Genomic DNA, 18,455 nt, shown 5'->3' with positions numbered 1-18,455 from the left:
AATTTCAATGTATGTAATGAAATGTAAAATGAGAGGTCAGTGAGTTATTTTGTATTTATTTATGTTGTAGTGAGGAAGGACTCATACAGAGGGAATAGAAATATAATTTTCCAGTGCTCCAAGGACTTTAAATGTGATATGAATTTGAGATTGATTAAAACAGCAACATTTGACTATTAATGAACATGAATGGTTATTTACACAGATGGAAATCATAATATAAAATATATGGTAAAGATGCATCAGTGTCATGACAGACTGTGGAAGTCATGACACAGAGAAACTGTGGAAGAAACTGTGGAACATGAGAAACTGTTGAAGTCTTTATTATGTCCTGATCTTGAGCCAAATGAGATGCTGTCATAACTTAACAAGAACTGTGCTATCAAGACTGAAAAGATCTGTAGGGAGAGATAAACCAAAATTGGTCAGAAGTCTTAAAAGCTGCGACGGAAAAAATGTGATGGTTTTGATGCTGAATCTACAAGTTAGTAAAATCAAAGCTCACTTACTTTCTCCATGCTGCTCTTTTAATGATTTCTCCGTGTATTCAATAAAAATGTGGAAATAATTATTATTTGAGTCTATTGTGTTTGTCTGTAATAGTTAACGTATGATCGGACCACATGTTCAAAATGTTCACAAACTTATTCCTGCAGTTGCATTTAACTATTTTTACATGTAACACCTTATTCTACCTATCCTCACACACTCTTTTCACAGTTTATATATTACAAATCCTGTGCCTGCCCTTCATTTCACTCCCCAGCAGAGGTCACTCTTCAGTTACATTGACTTTCACACTACACAGACCGTTACACTTACACTGGACTTCAGCTCCCACAATACACTTCAGCCTAATCACACGCTCACATAAACCAAGTTAAGTTGCCTATTTAAAGGTCCCCTGAAGTGCTTTGAAACAAACAGTTTTATGGGCTATGTGCACAAAATGGCGACTATCAACTTATCAACTGGAGTATGAGTGTGCATAAGTACTTCTGTTCTAAGTGTTTCCGCACTGCTAATAAAAAGAGTTTTGACAGACACAAAGATCTAGCTAACCTTACTAAGTAAGAATGATTGGATTCAGGATTAAAGAAAGGTGACTCGCCTTTCAACGGGTGAAAAAACTCAGGCAGGTGTGTGATGCTATACTGTCAATGTCCTCGTCTTCGTCTTGTAGTTGTGGCTTTACTATGTTCCATTCGTGACAACATATGCTCTCCAATTCCGCTGGCATCTAACAACACTTGCTACTAAAACAACACCAATTTTGAAGAGATCTGTCTTTCTGAGGCTTGAAGACGTGCTGCTGCAGCGGATCGCTCCTGAGTACTTGATCTGTGTATTCTGGTTCAAATAAATATGGTTGTGAAAAAAATTCAATGTTGTCTGTTGATATATTGATCACTTCCGGCGCTTTCCGGGCTTGCGCAGACTAAGCCAGAACGCGCACACGTCACACACCAGGAAGCACGCGCACCCTCAGATCAGTTGGACGTGGTTGTGTAAAAGAGGTAAAAAAGATATAAATACTGTTCGTTTTCTCACACAAACCGCTCGTTCTGTGTCTTAGGTCATCAATGTGTACTTATGATGGGAATTGTTTAATTTGGACTCCTCTGTGCATGCTCTTTGAGGTGGTGACCATAGACCTCCATTATATGAGTTACAGACAAGAACGGATTGACCTAAACATATCAAAATGGGAACAACTGCTGAAACAAAGACACCTACATCTTGGATGCCCTTGAGGTATAAGCTAAAACATTTACAAAATTTACAAAACAAATTTAATTTGAAAGTGAACTATCACTTTAATTTAAATGGTTGTTGATGCAACATACTAAATATGAAAAAATACTATAGTAAGTTATATTGAATACTATAGTTTTTTTTGTTGTTGTTTTGTTATACCATACTATAGTAAAGTAAAATTCTTAAAAGTAATATTATTACTGTTAGGTTTAAACAGGTGCTTTAAATTCAATAAGTGCAGAAACTACTGAAGTGAGAGAACAATGATATGAATCTATTTACTAAACAAACAAGATCTGCGATGATCTAAGAGACTACAGTCTCTTTCTATTTCTAGGCCTACACTCTCAAAAACAAAGGTGCTTCACAGTGATGCCATAGAAGAACCATTTTGTCTAAATAGTTCTATAAAGAACCTTTAACATCTGAAGAACCTTTCTGTTTCACAAAAGGTTCTGTGTGGCGAAAGAAGGTTCTTTAGATTATGAAAAGGTAAGAAAGAGATGGTTCTTTAAAGAACCTTTGACTGAACAGCAACCTCTTCAGAATCCTGTGATTGTGTTCAAACAGAGGCAGAGCAGATATTGTCAGTCATATCTAAATTTGCACAAATCTGTTGTTGGTTAACATTTTAGTACCAGTTGTTTTCCAAAATTGTTTCTGGATCCTGCACAACAGTGTATACACGTTGTGTCTCTCTGAATCTGTGATGACCCAAATGCAATCTCTGTGGTCAAAATGGTACAATGGCACACATCTTGTAATGTTGTAAGACTGTGCTTGCCCAGGGCAGATACAGATGGCATCATGGCAAAGTATTGACTGTGCTGACATCCTAGAGCAGGAGAGGACCAGGAAATGGCAACATAAGAGAAAGCTGCCACCTGGGAGGGGAGGGGACAAAGCCACCAGGACCCAATAAATCCAAGGTAAGCCTCCTGCAGTCTGCCCAAGCATGGGATCTTAGGGTAGACTTGAAGAGAAGCCTTCAGTTCCCAGATGTCTTCCATACTACCTAAAGACCTGATGCCACCCTTTTATCTCCACAGAAGGAAAGAAGATCATCCTAGAGGAGCTTACAGTGTCATGGGAAGAGGAGTGGGAGGAGGCATTTGAAAGGAAGTCTGAATGCTATAGAGCAGGGGTTTTCAAACTGTGGGTCGCGACCCACTCGTGGGTCACAGAATGGAACAAGTTGGGTCGCACAAAGTCACTTGGCTGCAGCTAAATTGCGTTTCAATGACACACACAATCGCACAGTCAGTCTAGGGCTAGGGCTGCACGATGTAGCCTACCAACATTAATTACGAACTGCAATATCCTTAGTGTGATTTTAGAATTGCAATTAAGTCCGCGCGCATTGCGTGTTTTGAAGCACGGGCGCGCACGAGTTGTAATAACAGTGAAGGTCTCAGAGCAATGTCGTTAAAAGTTTCAATCGGTCCGCATTATTAAAGAGACAAAACTAGCTCACTTCAATACACTCTATTCTGCATGAGATTGCATACACCAGAAAATTCTAATGTTACGAAAATGGTTTCAGGTAGGCCATGTTCATTCATTTCTATCATCTGTTTGAACTCTGCACTGTTTTCGTTCGGGAAAGGGTTTGAAAAAAGCATTTCACATTTACAGGGTGAGCACGACAGGGCACACACGCAGGGTTAATTGTAACACTACAAGATTTAAACATTTCCACATAACAAAATGTACAAAATTTCGCAATAATTCCTTGATGTATCATCTCTATTTAGAGAAAAATTTGCCAAAGTTCAGAAATCTTTTGAAGATATTGCTGAACATTTATTTAACCATTGCAAAAATACATTTCTGCCTGAACTTAATGTCATCCAGTTGTTGTTTTTTTAAACGAGACATTTGTTTATTATTATTATTTACCTATTTCTCAATTATTTTAATCTCCAAACTGTTTTAGATAGTTCTGCTTTGCTTCTCATGCTTTTTTTTTAAGTGTTGGATTGTGCTCTGTTCTCGTCGACACACATGGAATGATCGTAAATGCATTTTCTGCAACAAAACAGTTACAGTTCTCTGGAGTGAGCCTGTTTCAAGTTTTTATGGACATTTCATATTTTAACGTCTCTAAACAAAAATTAAAACTGAAATACTAGTAGTGAAATTTTAGAATAAAATACAAATTTAAAATAAAATGATTATTTTTCTTAAATACTTAATTTCTGTCATCAAACTTTTAAGCCTTTTAAGATTAAACTTGTCTAGGTGAGTCGTGGAATTGAAAAGTTTGGGAACCCCTGCTACAGAGACCTGGTGCAGGACTGCAGGAGCAAAGGCTGGCAGACATGGTTGTACCCAGTTGAGGTGGGATGCAGGGGCTTCCCAGCCCAGTCAGCCTGGAAGCTGATGACAGACTTTAGTCTGAGGGGACTGAGAGAAAGAAGGCAGTGTGAAGACTGGGGGTGGCAGCAGAGAGAGACTCTTGATGGATTTAGAGCAGGAGTGAGGATTTGAGCTGGCTGTCAGGACTCAGGAGGAAGTGAACAGCCACTGCTGATCCACCAAAAGGAGATTTTTGGTTAACGGTTGAAACACTTCAGGATGGTTGGTAACCATCTGATGACACAACCTCCTGGCTAAAGGCTCCAGTCATTGCAAAATGACTAAAGGAGAAGCATCCAAAGATGTATGTTACCACTCTTACTAAACACATTTGATTCACGTCATCAGCTCATTAATTAAGACTCCAAGAGCTGAAATGGATGTTTCATTTAAAGGACATATTCAAAATGTGCACTGTTTGGAATGCCACAAAATCAAAATGACAATAGACTTCCATTAGTGGTGGTGGGGGCTTTTGAAAATAGCAGTGTTGAGTTTCAGTGTAGTGTGGAGAAATGCAGCTAAATGGTCAGTTGGTGATAATTGAGGAAGTTAACACCCACAGGATGAGATGATGATGTTTAAATGAAGAGCTATAAATACAGAATGAGAGAAAGACTGACAGATAAGTGTCACATGTGTCTGCTTGGACTGATCATTCTCACAGGTAAAGAAATCTGATTATGATCTATAAGATAAAATATCTGTGTGAACAACCATCCAAACAATTTAGTTTAATTACTCCGACATAGTGTCTGGAGTTTGAATATGCTCAATTTTATTTTTTTTGTGAAATATATGTCACTAATTTGTTATCTCAGAATAATGTGGAGTAAATACTGTTTTATTTTATTCTTTAATGCATATTCTGCTGTCACACTGGAGAAGGTTTTGTTCTGGGATGAGTTTTTCTGCAGTCAAAGAAAGTAAAATTAATGAACATGTCAGGGATTTCTCTCATTTTTAAAGATGTTATCAATAATTTTATCTACAGTCTCATAAAAATGTAAAATATATAATTATTATTAACTATTGGCCTATATAGACTACAGTCTAATTAGATTTTTCTAATCTTTTTGTTTTTCTTAAAATTCATTATGAAGAATAATTAGCTTCATAAATATTTTTCAAAATGAATCATCATAACAGCCATAAAAATCATAGCTATTCTTCAAAATGAATTTTCCATTCACTGGAAAAGTGAATCTCTCCACTTCTGCTCCACTGGTACCTACATAAAATAATAATAATGTGGATTACTGACTTCATTATGAAATACAGTTTCTTAAAATTTACAAAAATAAAAACAACAACAACACAAGATGTAATCAAGAAAAAAAAGACAAAATAACAAAATGAACGATGAATGATATTTGACAGTTAACACATAGGCCTACTGTATACAATCACTGGCATCAGTCACAAATGTTAAACATGACTGGCAATTACTGGTTCTTGAATGGTTTCTTAGATTCTAATCTTTCAGACACCACACTATAGGGGCCCTATTTTAACGATCTAAACGCAAAGTGTAAAGCGCAAAACAGAACTGGAAACCCGGAAAAACGGTTGGTGCTAAACAGGTTGCCCCTATTCTCTTAATGATTAATGGGTGTTTTTTGACCGGTCTCCTGAGGAGAGGAGCCTTGGGCTTTTAAACAGAGGCAGTGATAAGGCTCCATTCCCTTCAGGTGTGTCCTATCACACATCCCATTTCTGACTCGTTCAGCACCCCCCCCCCCCCCCCTTTCACACACCCACTCCAGTCTGGAGCCTGGTGAAGGGCGGCAATTTAGGACGGGGTGCCGATGATAGAGAAGTCACTTACCCCTGGTGTGGCTGGGAGGTCCTCTCCATCATTCCTCTGTCCCAGTCTGGGTTTGCGCAAACTTTTGCGAGCGAGAGGGAGTGACGTCATCAGGTGTTTCCCAACTGCACTGTCTAGGCTCCGCCTTGCCCGCATTCTCCACCAGTGTGGTGGGAGGAGCAAACGACAGACACAGTGGGCATGGTGTCATTTAATCTATTCATTCACAGAAAAATATATATATATAATTAGCCTACAAAATGTTTTTATGCATTATGCATTGATCCTCTGTTAGCCAGCACCCGACGCGGGTGTCCTCAACTCACACATGTCAGTGTTTATGAATAGATTAAATGAAACAGGACAAGTTTAATCTTGACAAACTATATATCAATATAAAGATCTAACCCTCAAGCATCGACGACAGATCGCGGTTTTTCAATGGAAAGCTTATAAAGACTGTATTTGCTACATTTGTGTAAGCAGTACACCTCAAAACATGACCAATGAAAACGCTGTACATACCAGATCCGTCGTAATAACAAGTCATAAACACATCCACAGCTGTAAATCCCGGTTTAGTTAGAAAGATAAGATATCTCATGGAGCACGTTTAGTCCAACGAAGCAATAACGTTGTAATATGGATCATAATTCCTTTGTTTTTACGGTTTAGTTCTTCAGCGACAGAACTGTTTTGTCCTTTATGAAATTACTCATGGTCAGAAACAACGTCTTGGTAGTAAAAACACGGCATGGTTTTGCAGTGTACAGTGTCACCAACAGAATGAGGCAATCCACCAGAAAAAAGAATGAATGAAAGATAGTATATTTGAATTTTGGCGCTCCCTCGTGACGCGCTCTGACGCACCTGTCAGCTGATGGAGGCGGAACTTATAGTAATCACCTTTTTCTTTGTTTATTTTATTTTTCAACAGTTTTTATATATTTGAGAGTGTGTTTTATGTTGAATGTGAATGTATATGCATGATTACCATCTGTTTGAGTGCAAATCAGCTCGCTATTACTGCATGATCACGGCTATCAAAGTGAACGCGTCTATATGAATAGAGAGAGTGGATTATTTACTTTATGGCACATTTGTGTTATTACCATCTGTATAAGTGGCCATCAGCACATCAGCACTTATTTGCATTGTAATTCATTGTAAATGCTGCATTTCTAGCAATCTCAGGATTTTCTGTAATTGGAATACAAAGTTAAATCTTTTTTTTTTTGTTATTCTTATTTTTCTAGTGCTCAAATAAATCACTTATATGATGTCTAAGTTTCTGTCTAGTGTTTTACAATTGAAAAAAAAAACTATGCAGTGGTATGTTTAATGACTAAATAGTTTGTAGAAGCCTTCAATACAGTTGGTAAATATTTTTTTATATTTCGGGGGCTGGGGGGTGTAGAGCCAGGAGCCTCATTTTTCATGATATCTTATTCAGATTTGAAATAGAAACTTATGAAATGTGACTTTTAACCCATTACTTTTCTAGATTGCTCCAGGGCTGATTTCGTGTATTTTTACATCAAATAAAATGTGTGTAAAAAAAAATAAAAACATTCAAGGCACTTCAGTGTCTATAACTTTTAATATTTTTGAACATTATCAAATCTGGTTGATAAAAAGTAAAGCCCAAAGGGTCTTCTTTCCAAAGACACCAAAATTATGTTTGTAACACACTGAAGTAGGAAACTGTTACAATTACAGTATAAGTTAGCTAGAGCACTTTTAGCTGTGAGTCCCATAATGGGGGGTCACGTTAACAGGTAAAATTTTAATATTGGCATGTTTGTGTGCTGCTGTGCATCCCTGTGTTTAATAAGCAGCATCTACGTGCGTTGCGGAGCCGCCTATGCTAACACGCTCTTGAAATAACAAAGAAAAAACATTGCACCAAACTTTAGACCAGGTTTGAGTTGCTCTTTTAAATAGCATTGTGCCAGCAATGCACCTGAACACACCTCTTTTTAGACCAGCAAGCCAATGGGCGCACAAATGGCACTAATGCATTTGCTAATTAAACGACGTCGTGCTGGTTGGGAAAATGCGAACGGCGCTGGACTGAAACTAGCAAACACACTTGTTCTGCGCCTTGTCTCACATTGTGCCGGGTGTATTATAGGGCCCTAGGACTTCATCTATTCCAAACGGCAACTGAGCCCAACTTAAACAGACAGACCAAGTTACATTGATAATTGGCCTGACAGTTGAGTAGTGTGTTCTTGGCATAAGGCACAACAAAATTATAAAAACATTATGATTTAAAATATTCTTTGAAACTTAGTTTGACGTTTGAAAAACTGCACTTTTTAAGAGTGTTAAGAAACAGTCATGGAAATGTCTCTCCTTAGGTACACTCAAGTATTTTAATAATATTATATTATCTGCGAGTACCCTGTACACATTTTATATACAATTGATGTCCTTATTTTCACAAGGAAAACTTATTCTGGAACAACAGTGTGGGCTGTGAGATGAGAACAGAGACACTTTGAGCTTTAACCACTAACCATCGACCAACTGCTGACTGATGAGGAAACATCATTAGCTTGTGAGAGACGAAGACAAACTGAACCACAGTGAACTGAACTGAAGACAGCGACTGTAACACATTTCAGTTTCATTCAGGTAAGCTCTCATCTGTGTGATTTAATGCAGATTTTAATGTGAAAGTAATATTACAAGAACTTCTCTTAATGAAGATCTGCCAGGTTTATCAGTGCTGTGTTGTAGGTTTCTGGACTTTGTTTTTTTTTCTCTCATAATGTGAAAATGAAAATAGAAATGGGTTAAACAAAAAATATCTCATGAACTATTCAACATGAACTATTCAGCCAGTTTCAACAATTCTTCAAAAGATTTAATCCAATCTAAAAAACATAAATTCACTGAGCTCTGATTTAACTATGACAGTGTAACCACGATTAATTAGAGCAAGTCATTTCCATTAAAGATGCTGTAAATGTATGAAACAGCTATGTTTTCAATTATTCACACCATTACTCAATATCTGACTCATTCACCCAATATAAAACTTTTTTTCTTTCAGCAACATGAAAGGTGAAAATCAGACCTTGGTGGATGAACACAGTGATCTTCCTACGGATAATTATGACAACAGTGTCCCTAATGATTCAGAAATCAGAAATATTATCTTCCTCATCGCTAGTGTTTGTGTGGGTCTTCCAGCTCTGGTTTGGGCTTTTCGTCTTCTGCACCTTCACAGAAAGATCAGAGGCCGAATCTCAGTCTTCATCCTCCTCCTCCTCCTCAATGACCTGATACAATTACCCCTTCATCTATATATACTGGCAACTATACTGACAAGATACAGATACTTTATCTTTGCGCTTAGTCACTTTTGGTTTGGATTACATTGGTGTGGTTTTTATCTGCATCAGCTGGTGGCTCTGGAGGGGATTTTGACTCTGAAATATCCGCTTTGTTCTGCTCGTATTTTCTCACTGCCCTGTTACATCTTAATCTCCATCCTTGTGCTTTTTTTTCCTATAGTGAGTGTGTTATTTATTTTCCTGCATTCACAAAATACAAACATGTCATTATTCAGTCTCAGCACAAGTGTTGTTCCTCTGATCGTATTGGCTGTATCATCTACAATCAGCTGTAAAGCCTCTTCCACTCCTGTCAGAAAAAACAGTTCAGTGCTCACTGTTGCTATTCTTACATTTGTTTTGATGTACTTACCTTTCATGTTGATCATCTGTGTGATTTTATTTCATTTACATTCATATGTCAGCTCATCTTGGTTCATAATATCTTACTGTTTGATTAGTTTGAGAGTGTTTTCAGACTCTATTCTGTGTGTTTTGGTCTGTAGAGAAAATCTCAGAGATGTTTGGACACCACAGACACACACAGAACCCAATGCTGATGAGACGTCAATCTGAACTTGAGATTCATTAGTCTGCTCTGAATTTGGCTTCAAAACAAAACATAAAATGACCTGTAAAATGAAAAAGAATTAATAAAATAAATAGAATATGACTAAAGGTTATTGATTAATTCGAAAGGTCTGTGATTGCTAAAAGGGAAAGTGTGCTCTATGCCACAAACAACACAAATTGATTTTTCATGGATCATTTTGACAGCTTGTTTGATATTGCAATATATACTGTAAATAATATTTTACAAATTAAAATCTAAATTTGTTATGTTCGTTGTTTATGATTGATTTACAGTATTCAGCAATTGAAAGTTTTGTAACGGGGCTTCCCATACTAAAAAAGTGTAACATTTAAGTCACCTTTATTTATATAGCGCTTTAATCAAAACAGATTTTGTCAAAGCAACTGAAAAACACAGGAAAACAGTGTCAATAATGCAAAATGACAGTTAAAGGCAGTTCATCATTGAATTCAGTGATGTCAACTCAGTTCAGTTTAAATAGTGTATGTGCATTTATTTGTCAATTTGTTAATCAAGTCAATGATATCGCTGTAGATGAAGTGTCCCCAACTAAGCAAGCCAGAGGCGACAGCGGCAAGGAACCGAAACTCCATCGGTGACAGAATGGAGAAAAAAACCTTGGGAGAAACCAGGCTCAGTTGGGGGGTCAGTTCTCCTCTGACCAGACGAAACCAGTAGTTCAATTCCAGGCTGCAACAAAGTCAGATTGTGCAGAAGAATCATCTGTTTCATGTGGTCTTGTCCTGGTGCTCCTCTGAGACAAGATCTTTACAGGGGATCTGTATCTGGGGCTCTAGTTGTCCTGGTCTCCGCTGTCTTTCAGGGATGTAGAGGTCCTTTCTAGGTGCTGATCCAGCATCTGGTCTGGATACGTACTGGATCCGGGTGACTGCAGTGACCCTCTGATTTGGATACAGACTGGATTCGGTGGCTACGGTGACCTTGTAATAAGAGAGAAACAGACAAATATTAGCGTAGATGCCATTCTTCTAATGATGTAGCAAGTACATAGGGTGTTATGGGAAGTGTTTCCGGTTCTGGTTTACCTAATTAATGCAGCCTAAAAATCCTTTAACGGATTTGGATATTAAAAGCATATTAGTATGTTATGTGCAAGCCAGGTAAAAGAGATGGGTCTTTAATCTAGATTTAAACTGCAAGAGTGTGTCTGCCTCCCGAACAATGTTAGGTAGGTTATTCCAGAGTTTAGGCGCCAAATAAGAAAAGGATCTGCCGCGCACAGTTGATTTTGATATTCTAGGTATTATCAAAGAGTTTTGAGAACGTAGTGGACATAGAGGATTATAATGTAACAGGAGCTTGTTCAAATACTGAGGTACTAAACCATTCAGGGCTTTATAAGTAATAAGCAATATTTGAAAATCTATACAATGTTTGATAGGGAGCCAGTGCAGTGTTGACAGGGCCGGTCTAATATGGTCATACTTCCTGGTTCTAGTAAGAAATCCTGCTGCTGCATTTTGGACTAGCTGGAATTTGTCTATTAAGCATGCAGAACAACCACCCAATAAAGCATTACAACCTTGAGGTCATAAATGCATGGGTTAATATTTCTGCATTTGACATTGAGAGTATTGAGTCATTTTCTAGACTTTCTGGAAAGCAGCCAGAGAAGCCAGGACAACATATCGCAGCCACCGGAAACACTAGGGACACAGTCCATCTCACCAGACACATTATCCCTCTCTCCAGCATCTCCTCTTCTAAGCTTCTCACAGAAAATGGACGAACTGATTTATGCTGGGACCAAACTCTCCCACTCTTTTGCTGCAAGCCCCAAGATATCAACTAAAAAATGGCGGGCCCACAACCACCAAAGCATGTGGGCCCAGCTCTTCCTCCGCCTCCAGTTAGAGCTCTCTGGCCACTTACACAACGCCAGGGCCCAAACCCTCCATCTGCTGTAGGTGAACCAAAAACAACTGATAGCAGCTCTCAGTGATATGTGTTGGGTCCTTGCTACAATAAAAGAAATATTAACAAATGATTACAGAACAAGCGGGAACCCAGTGTGCCTGTAGCTTTCTCTATTTCATATTTATCACGTGATAGAAAGTCTAAAGCCTTCTCAAGATGTACGGCTTACTTGTCTAATTTGCAGCCTATTATGCACCAAACTAATATTCCTGTTGAGAAAAAATGCAACAGCTGCAGTGCAACAGTCCTCAATGAAGCAGTGCCTCCTAACTTCACTTACATGAGTGTCTGCAGGACTGTTAAGAGAGGTGGAGGTGTAGCTGCTCTATTTAAAGATGTCTACCAATGCAAGCAAGTATCATTTGGTCAGTACTTGTCTTTTGAATATCTAGGGATTGTGCTGAAAGGTTCTCCACACATTCTGTTTATCATTATTTACAGGCCTCCAAAAATGCTATCAGTGATTTCCTCAGAGTTTGACTGTTTTGTTATTGCAGGGTCTTTTAATATTCACATAGATAATGCAGAAAATAAATGATAACTGTTTTAAACACCTTTGACCTGTTTCAGCATGTGCATGGACCCACACACAAAGGTGGACACACTCTAGACTTAATCATCAGTAGGGGTCTAAACATTTCATCCATTGTTATTTAGGACGTAGCACTATCTGATCACCTCTGTATTTTTTTTATACATTGATCTCTGCTACCACTGAATCTAGATCTGTCTCTGTCAGGAGATGCATTAATGAGAACACTAGTGTGCTGTTTATGAAGGCTATATTTTTTTTAACACCAAGAATTTATGCAGACTCTGTTGTTCTTCTCCTTGATTCCTTTAACTCAAAAGTTATGGATATTATTGATGACATAGCTCCAGTGAAAATTTGCAAAAAGACTGGTGGACAAAAATCAGCTTGGAGAAAATCAACAGCAGTTCAAAGTATGAAAAGACAATTAAAAAAAGCTGAGTGGAAGAAGACAAAACTTGAAATTCACTATAGCATCTATAAAGACAGTCTTCGTGCTTTGAATGTGGACAGACCTTCTTCTCAAACCTCATCAGCAGCAACTTAAACAACACTCTTTTTGCTACTGTTGAGAGACTGAAACATACAAAAAAGATACTATGTCTGCTTTTTTTTTTTGTACACTCATGACCTTTCAGCAGTTGGTTACAAAATATAATCTTCCACAAAAAAAACGTTTTTAAATACCTTCAAATTAGAATTTACATATATTCAAGAATTAAAACCTATTCAGAACCCCAACACTCTATGGTATCCATGTTTTATAAGACATTATTATCTGGACTAAAGGAGGGCTCCCGATCATATCTTTTAGCATGGAAAAGAGACCTCCAGGTGGATATCACTGTGGAGGAATGGGAGCAGGTCTTTCAGCTCAAACCCAATCTATTAATACTAGGTGTAGAATACTACAATACAAATGGATGGTGAGGACATACATTACCCCTGTCTTATTACATAGGATTGATGTTTTGTTACATTAAAACAACTTAAAATGGTAAAATCTGAGAACCTAAGATGGAGCACAGCTGCAGTGTTGTTCTTGATTTGTGAGTGTGAAAATGATGACATCACTGAAGCCTTCAGCCTCAATCGATTGAAATTATTAAGAGATACATTATTAATGATGGTGGTTGTTTGGGTGTGACTCCTGAAGATCTCTATGCTCTATTTTCATTTTTCATCCGGAAAAGCGAACACATTTACTTAGTCCGTGTGTTTGTGAGGGGATTGTAAGAGGTGTGTGTGTGCACTTTGGATGGGTTAAATTCAAAGCATGAATTCTGAGTATGGTTCACCATACTTGGCTGTATGTCACTTCACTTTTTCACTGTGCGAATGTAGAATGAAGACATGAGTGATGGTGATCATGGTGTTCCTCTTTTTAATTTAATGACTCATTTAACCATCCAGGGTGGAATAATATGTAAGGTTAATAAATATTCCCTTTCTAACTTCTGCATGCCATCTATAGACAGACAGAACCCCAGTACAGTGCATCTTCACTCTCTAAATGTTCAGCATCTTCTGTATGTAGATGTCAGGATGTGTGCTACCATCTGATTGCATCACTGGACCCTTCAGCCTCCATTTGGAGTCCATTTGGTGCCATTATTTAACCCACAATGCCCAATGGATGAGACAGAAAAGAGACAATTATTTGGGTGTGTCCAAAATTAAAATTTCATAACCCAATTTTATTATCACTTTTTCAGTAGCCTTATGTCATATTCAGAAGATATGAGAAATGAATAATATCAGTAGATCACATAGGGTTTTAGATAACAATATTAAAATTTTTGTAATCACCTCAGTGGTAACTGCAGAGTGAAATATGACGTGGATTAACAAACATAATGCATTTTGGAAAATATTTTGTTATTTTACCCAGGAATATTTTATCATGACCAAAAAGATGATTTACTCCAAAGTTCATTTAGGTTTATAGTTAAACATTAAATCAATTTAGCAAACACTCTGGGTTAAGAGAAATAATTCAATTCTATCAACAAGTGTTCAACAACTCTTTTTCTAACCTGGAAATGCAAAACAAAAATACAGACTAAGACAAGAAAAACCAAACAATGAGACATCTGTAAATGTAAACATTCACAATGCAAGCCGGAAAAAGTATTTGAATCCCTAAATTAATGATTTCTAACCTGCAGTCAACCACTGAGATGAGATTAGAGGTGTTTGTGCTGCACTAGAACAAAAACACATACACATTTTTGAGTTCGTTGTTCAGAAGAACTACATCCTGAAACATGCAAGAACACCTAAGGTTTTGTCTTAAAGCTTCACTGCTGTTTTTGTCTTTATCTATACCTTATTAGAAACCAGAAGTTCTTCCTGAAGTGAGACGATCCGTAGTAGTACAGCAGAGGATCCAGGAAAACACTTGAGCTTCCTACACACACAGACAACAGGTAAGCAATATACGAAGAATCCCCGCTGTGGCTTTTAGTAGCTAAATAAACACAGTGGTACAACAGGATGCCATTGGTTGGTGCAAAGCATGTGAGAAACTCTGTCATCACGGCGATAGTCATAACCACAGCTCTCCTTCGGCTGTCTGAAGATGAGGATGATGTTGCAAAGGAATATGAAATTTACACTGAGCACATATATGATGGTTGAGTAGCTCACTAAGGTGACGACAAGCGGCAAGAAGAAATAGAGACAGGAGAGGATGGAGAATTGATACGCATACAGTTGTGTGCGATATTGCACATCATGGCAGGTAACGCCCACATCCTCAATGTTGAGTGTTTGTCTCACTAAGAGAAGCGGCACAGTACCAGCGAGCGCCAGCAGCCAGACTAATATGCATATGCATGTGGCTTTCCTTGAACTCCTCCAGGTCAGAGAGGCGATGGGAAACACCACAACCAGCAGCCTGTCCACACTCATGCACATCATCAGCAGTATGGAGCAGTACATGTAGCAGTAGTACGCTGCAGTGATCAAGCGACACGCCGCCTCACCGAACACCCAATCTGAAGCATTCATCTGGTAGTGGATCTTCAGAGGCAGCAGCAGGCTGAAGAGCAGATCCACACACGCCAGGTGAGTCATGTAGATCACAGCTGGTTTCTTCTCTCGAATCTTACAGGTGAACGTGACGAAGGCCAAAGCGTTCAGGGGCAAACTAATGAAGAGGAAGATGATGTAGAACGAGGGCATGATGCGTGTGACCAGCAGGCCTTTGAGGAAGTCAACAGACTCATCTGAGATAATAAATATTTTCGGGACAGTGCATATTTCTACATTCGGGTGAGTGCTGTTGGAAAGCTTGCCAAAATGTTTTACAGGAAAACCTGTAAAAATAACAGAAACCATCAGTGAAAGTTCTCATGAGCCACATTATACAGTATAAAAAGTTTTGATAAAAGCTTTAAGTGAAATAAATAACAAAAACTATCAAAGGCTTGACATATGAATAAACACTGCCACATAAAGGATTTATGAATTCAGTTTCTCTGTTGAAGTAAAAAATGGAAATACATTAGTAAACATTAACAAGCACATTATTTCATGTTTCTAGATATGTTAATACATAATAACTAATGATCCATTAAGCATTTGATCATGCTTGGTAATGATTAATAAAAGTTATTATACCAACTAATCCATATGAATTGAGCGGTTTAATCCAAGTCTTAAGAAGAGATACATTCCCTGTTTATGATGAAGAAACTGTTGTGTTCGTATTAAGGTGTGGACTTTCATTGGTGGGACAGAATCTCCTCAGTTAACAGTATAAATAGTTTTACTTTGCGTTTCACAGATTAACCAATCTTTCGGGTTTGTAATGTGTAACATGACCACCTCTACTTTGTGCTTCAGTCCTTAAAATCTTCACTGAATAATTGATGTCATCAGTTGGCACATCAGTCTGTTCAATGCTGCTTATAGAGCTCTCTGCAACCAAACAGGCCAAAACACCATCAGTGAAACACAAGCTACTAAAGGGAATTGGGGCGCCATTGCAATGTTAGGCTAAATCACTTTCTGTGTGCCCATCTTATAGCATTTAGTTCTCTGTTCATTTCATGTAGATTATATATTGATGAAAACAAACTCCTAAGACATGTAGGCTCATAGAAAGCATTGCTGAGAGTCCAGTGCTCACAGGAAATTTAAATATTATGTGACCTAAATGCAATGGTGTCATTATGTAAAATATAATGTCAGAAAGTGGCATAACAGCAAGACTTCACATTAATTTGTGGATGAACTGAACTTCTAGCATGCATAAAAAATAGCATGCATTACTTGTCAATGGTGGGACATTCAAACGGATATTCACCCAAAAATTTAAAATCTGAAGATATTTTTATTTTTAAGAATATTGGTAATCAAACTGTTTAAGCAACCATAGACTTAACAGAGGACAAAGTCATACATGTTTAGAATGACATGAGGGTAAATTAAGTGGTAGAGTATTGCATTAACAAGCGCAAGGTTGGGGGTTCGAATCCCGGGGAACACATGTTAGGAGAAAATTGTTAGCCTGAATGCAATGCATAAATGTAAATGTAATACCAAAGTAGGCCTATATGAAAAAGAAGCCAATTTAAAGGAATAAAATAAAAATCTTTAAGTTATCACACAATTTAAACCAGCAATCTACGCAAAACAAGCTTCCTTACACACGCAATATAATCCAGTCAAGGTTAAAAACCAATTAAAAGTCAAACTTCTGTCATGCACAACTGCACTGATGTTCTTACCGTTAAAGGTGGCATTGAATGCATGCTGAAGTATAGTAGACAACAAGATAGTTTTGACCCCTATGATCTGATCTGAACTGAACTGAACTGTATTTGAATCTCTATACAGACAGTGGGTCTTCACTCTCTGATTGCTCGGTGTCTTCTGACAGGAAAGGTTCAGATTTATATATGGTGACATCATTGGACCCTCCACCCTCCACTAAGCCCAAATTCATTCCTATTCATTGCTTCAACTTACAGAGCGAATAAGAAATTGAGATGTAATTGACAGACATCAGTTAGATCTCAAACTGAAATTGGACCAATCAGATGTGAGCAACATGATAAAATGTGTATAGCTGTAATGAAAGCACAGAGCATGTTTAGAAAGGATGGTTTGCTGTGTTTACAAGTGTGATCAATTTGGATCTTTGTACTAACAATTTTATAAATGTACAGCTTATTATTTCAGAGTTTTATACCAATTTGTCTTCATTTATAGTCAGTGTTGGGAAGGTTACTTTGGAAATGTAATAGGTTACAGATTACAAGTTACCCTGTTTAAAATGTAATAGTAGTGTAACTTTTTCAATTACTTTATTAAAGTAATGTAACTAATTACTTTTGAGTACTTTTTGATTACTTTTCTAAATTTGTGAAAATTAAAGAATAATAAATAAAAGCATATACATCAACTCAAATACAGTTATCTAATAAGCATGTGTCGTATTCTGTGTAATAAACTCCTGAAACATTGGTGTTTTTTTTTAAAATGCTGTCTCTTTGTATATGATGATAGTTTTCTCAAAATAAGTAAAATGCACATGAAGTGACACAGAACAGTTCTAGAAATTATGTTTATGTGCTCATGTACTCCTATATTGAGATGGCAGAGGTTGAAAACACTGCGAGCTTCAGTAGGCCTATGTGTAGTAAATGAAACCATGTCTTTGCCATTAATTTACAGGAGGGGCGGACTGGGAAGAAAATTCAGACTGGAAAATTCAAACTCATACAAACAAATTCATGGACAAAACTATTTTTTGTATGGACCTGAGATAAAAAAATGATTAAATCTTTAATTTGGGGACATGCAAAATAATTAAAAGTTCTCTCCTGAACTGCACCTTCACTTCCATTTTTCTCTTCAGTCTCTTTATTTTGCCCTGTTATCCATCTCTCTTGTGACTTTGATTGAACTGATTGAACAAAACTATACTTTACAATACAATACTCTACAATACAATATCTTTATAGAAAAATCCTAACACTGTACACGAGTCATGTTCTTCCCTTACAAAAATTGACCATGCTTTTTTATAGCTTATATACAATAACCTTGTTTTGTTTTGTTTTTTTGCAAATGGATTTGTATTTATTTTTAAATAACTCAATTTGTAAA

At 37.4% G+C, this 18,455-nt stretch overlaps 1 long non-coding RNA gene and 1 pseudogene across 1 annotated transcript; one reads left to right on the top strand and one right to left on the bottom strand.

Annotated features, from left to right (window-relative positions):
- Window positions 1–4,672: 4,672 nt before the first annotated feature.
- Window positions 4,673–10,200, top strand: LOC132116865 (uncharacterized). The gene is made up of 3 exons (XR_009425713.1): window positions 4,673–4,786; window positions 8,377–8,566; window positions 8,988–10,200. It is a non-coding gene; the product is annotated as an uncharacterized LOC132116865 (long non-coding RNA).
- Window positions 10,201–14,483: 4,283 nt separating this feature from the next.
- Window positions 14,484–17,289, bottom strand: LOC132116523 (proteinase-activated receptor 1-like; annotated as a pseudogene).
- Window positions 17,290–18,455: the final 1,166 nt, after the last annotated feature.

This window comes from Carassius carassius, chromosome 36 (genome assembly GCF_963082965.1).
Source record: "Carassius carassius chromosome 36, fCarCar2.1, whole genome shotgun sequence".
NCBI lineage: Eukaryota > Metazoa > Chordata > Actinopteri > Cypriniformes > Cyprinidae > Carassius > Carassius carassius.
This window is presented reverse-complemented; position numbering and strand designations above follow the sequence as displayed.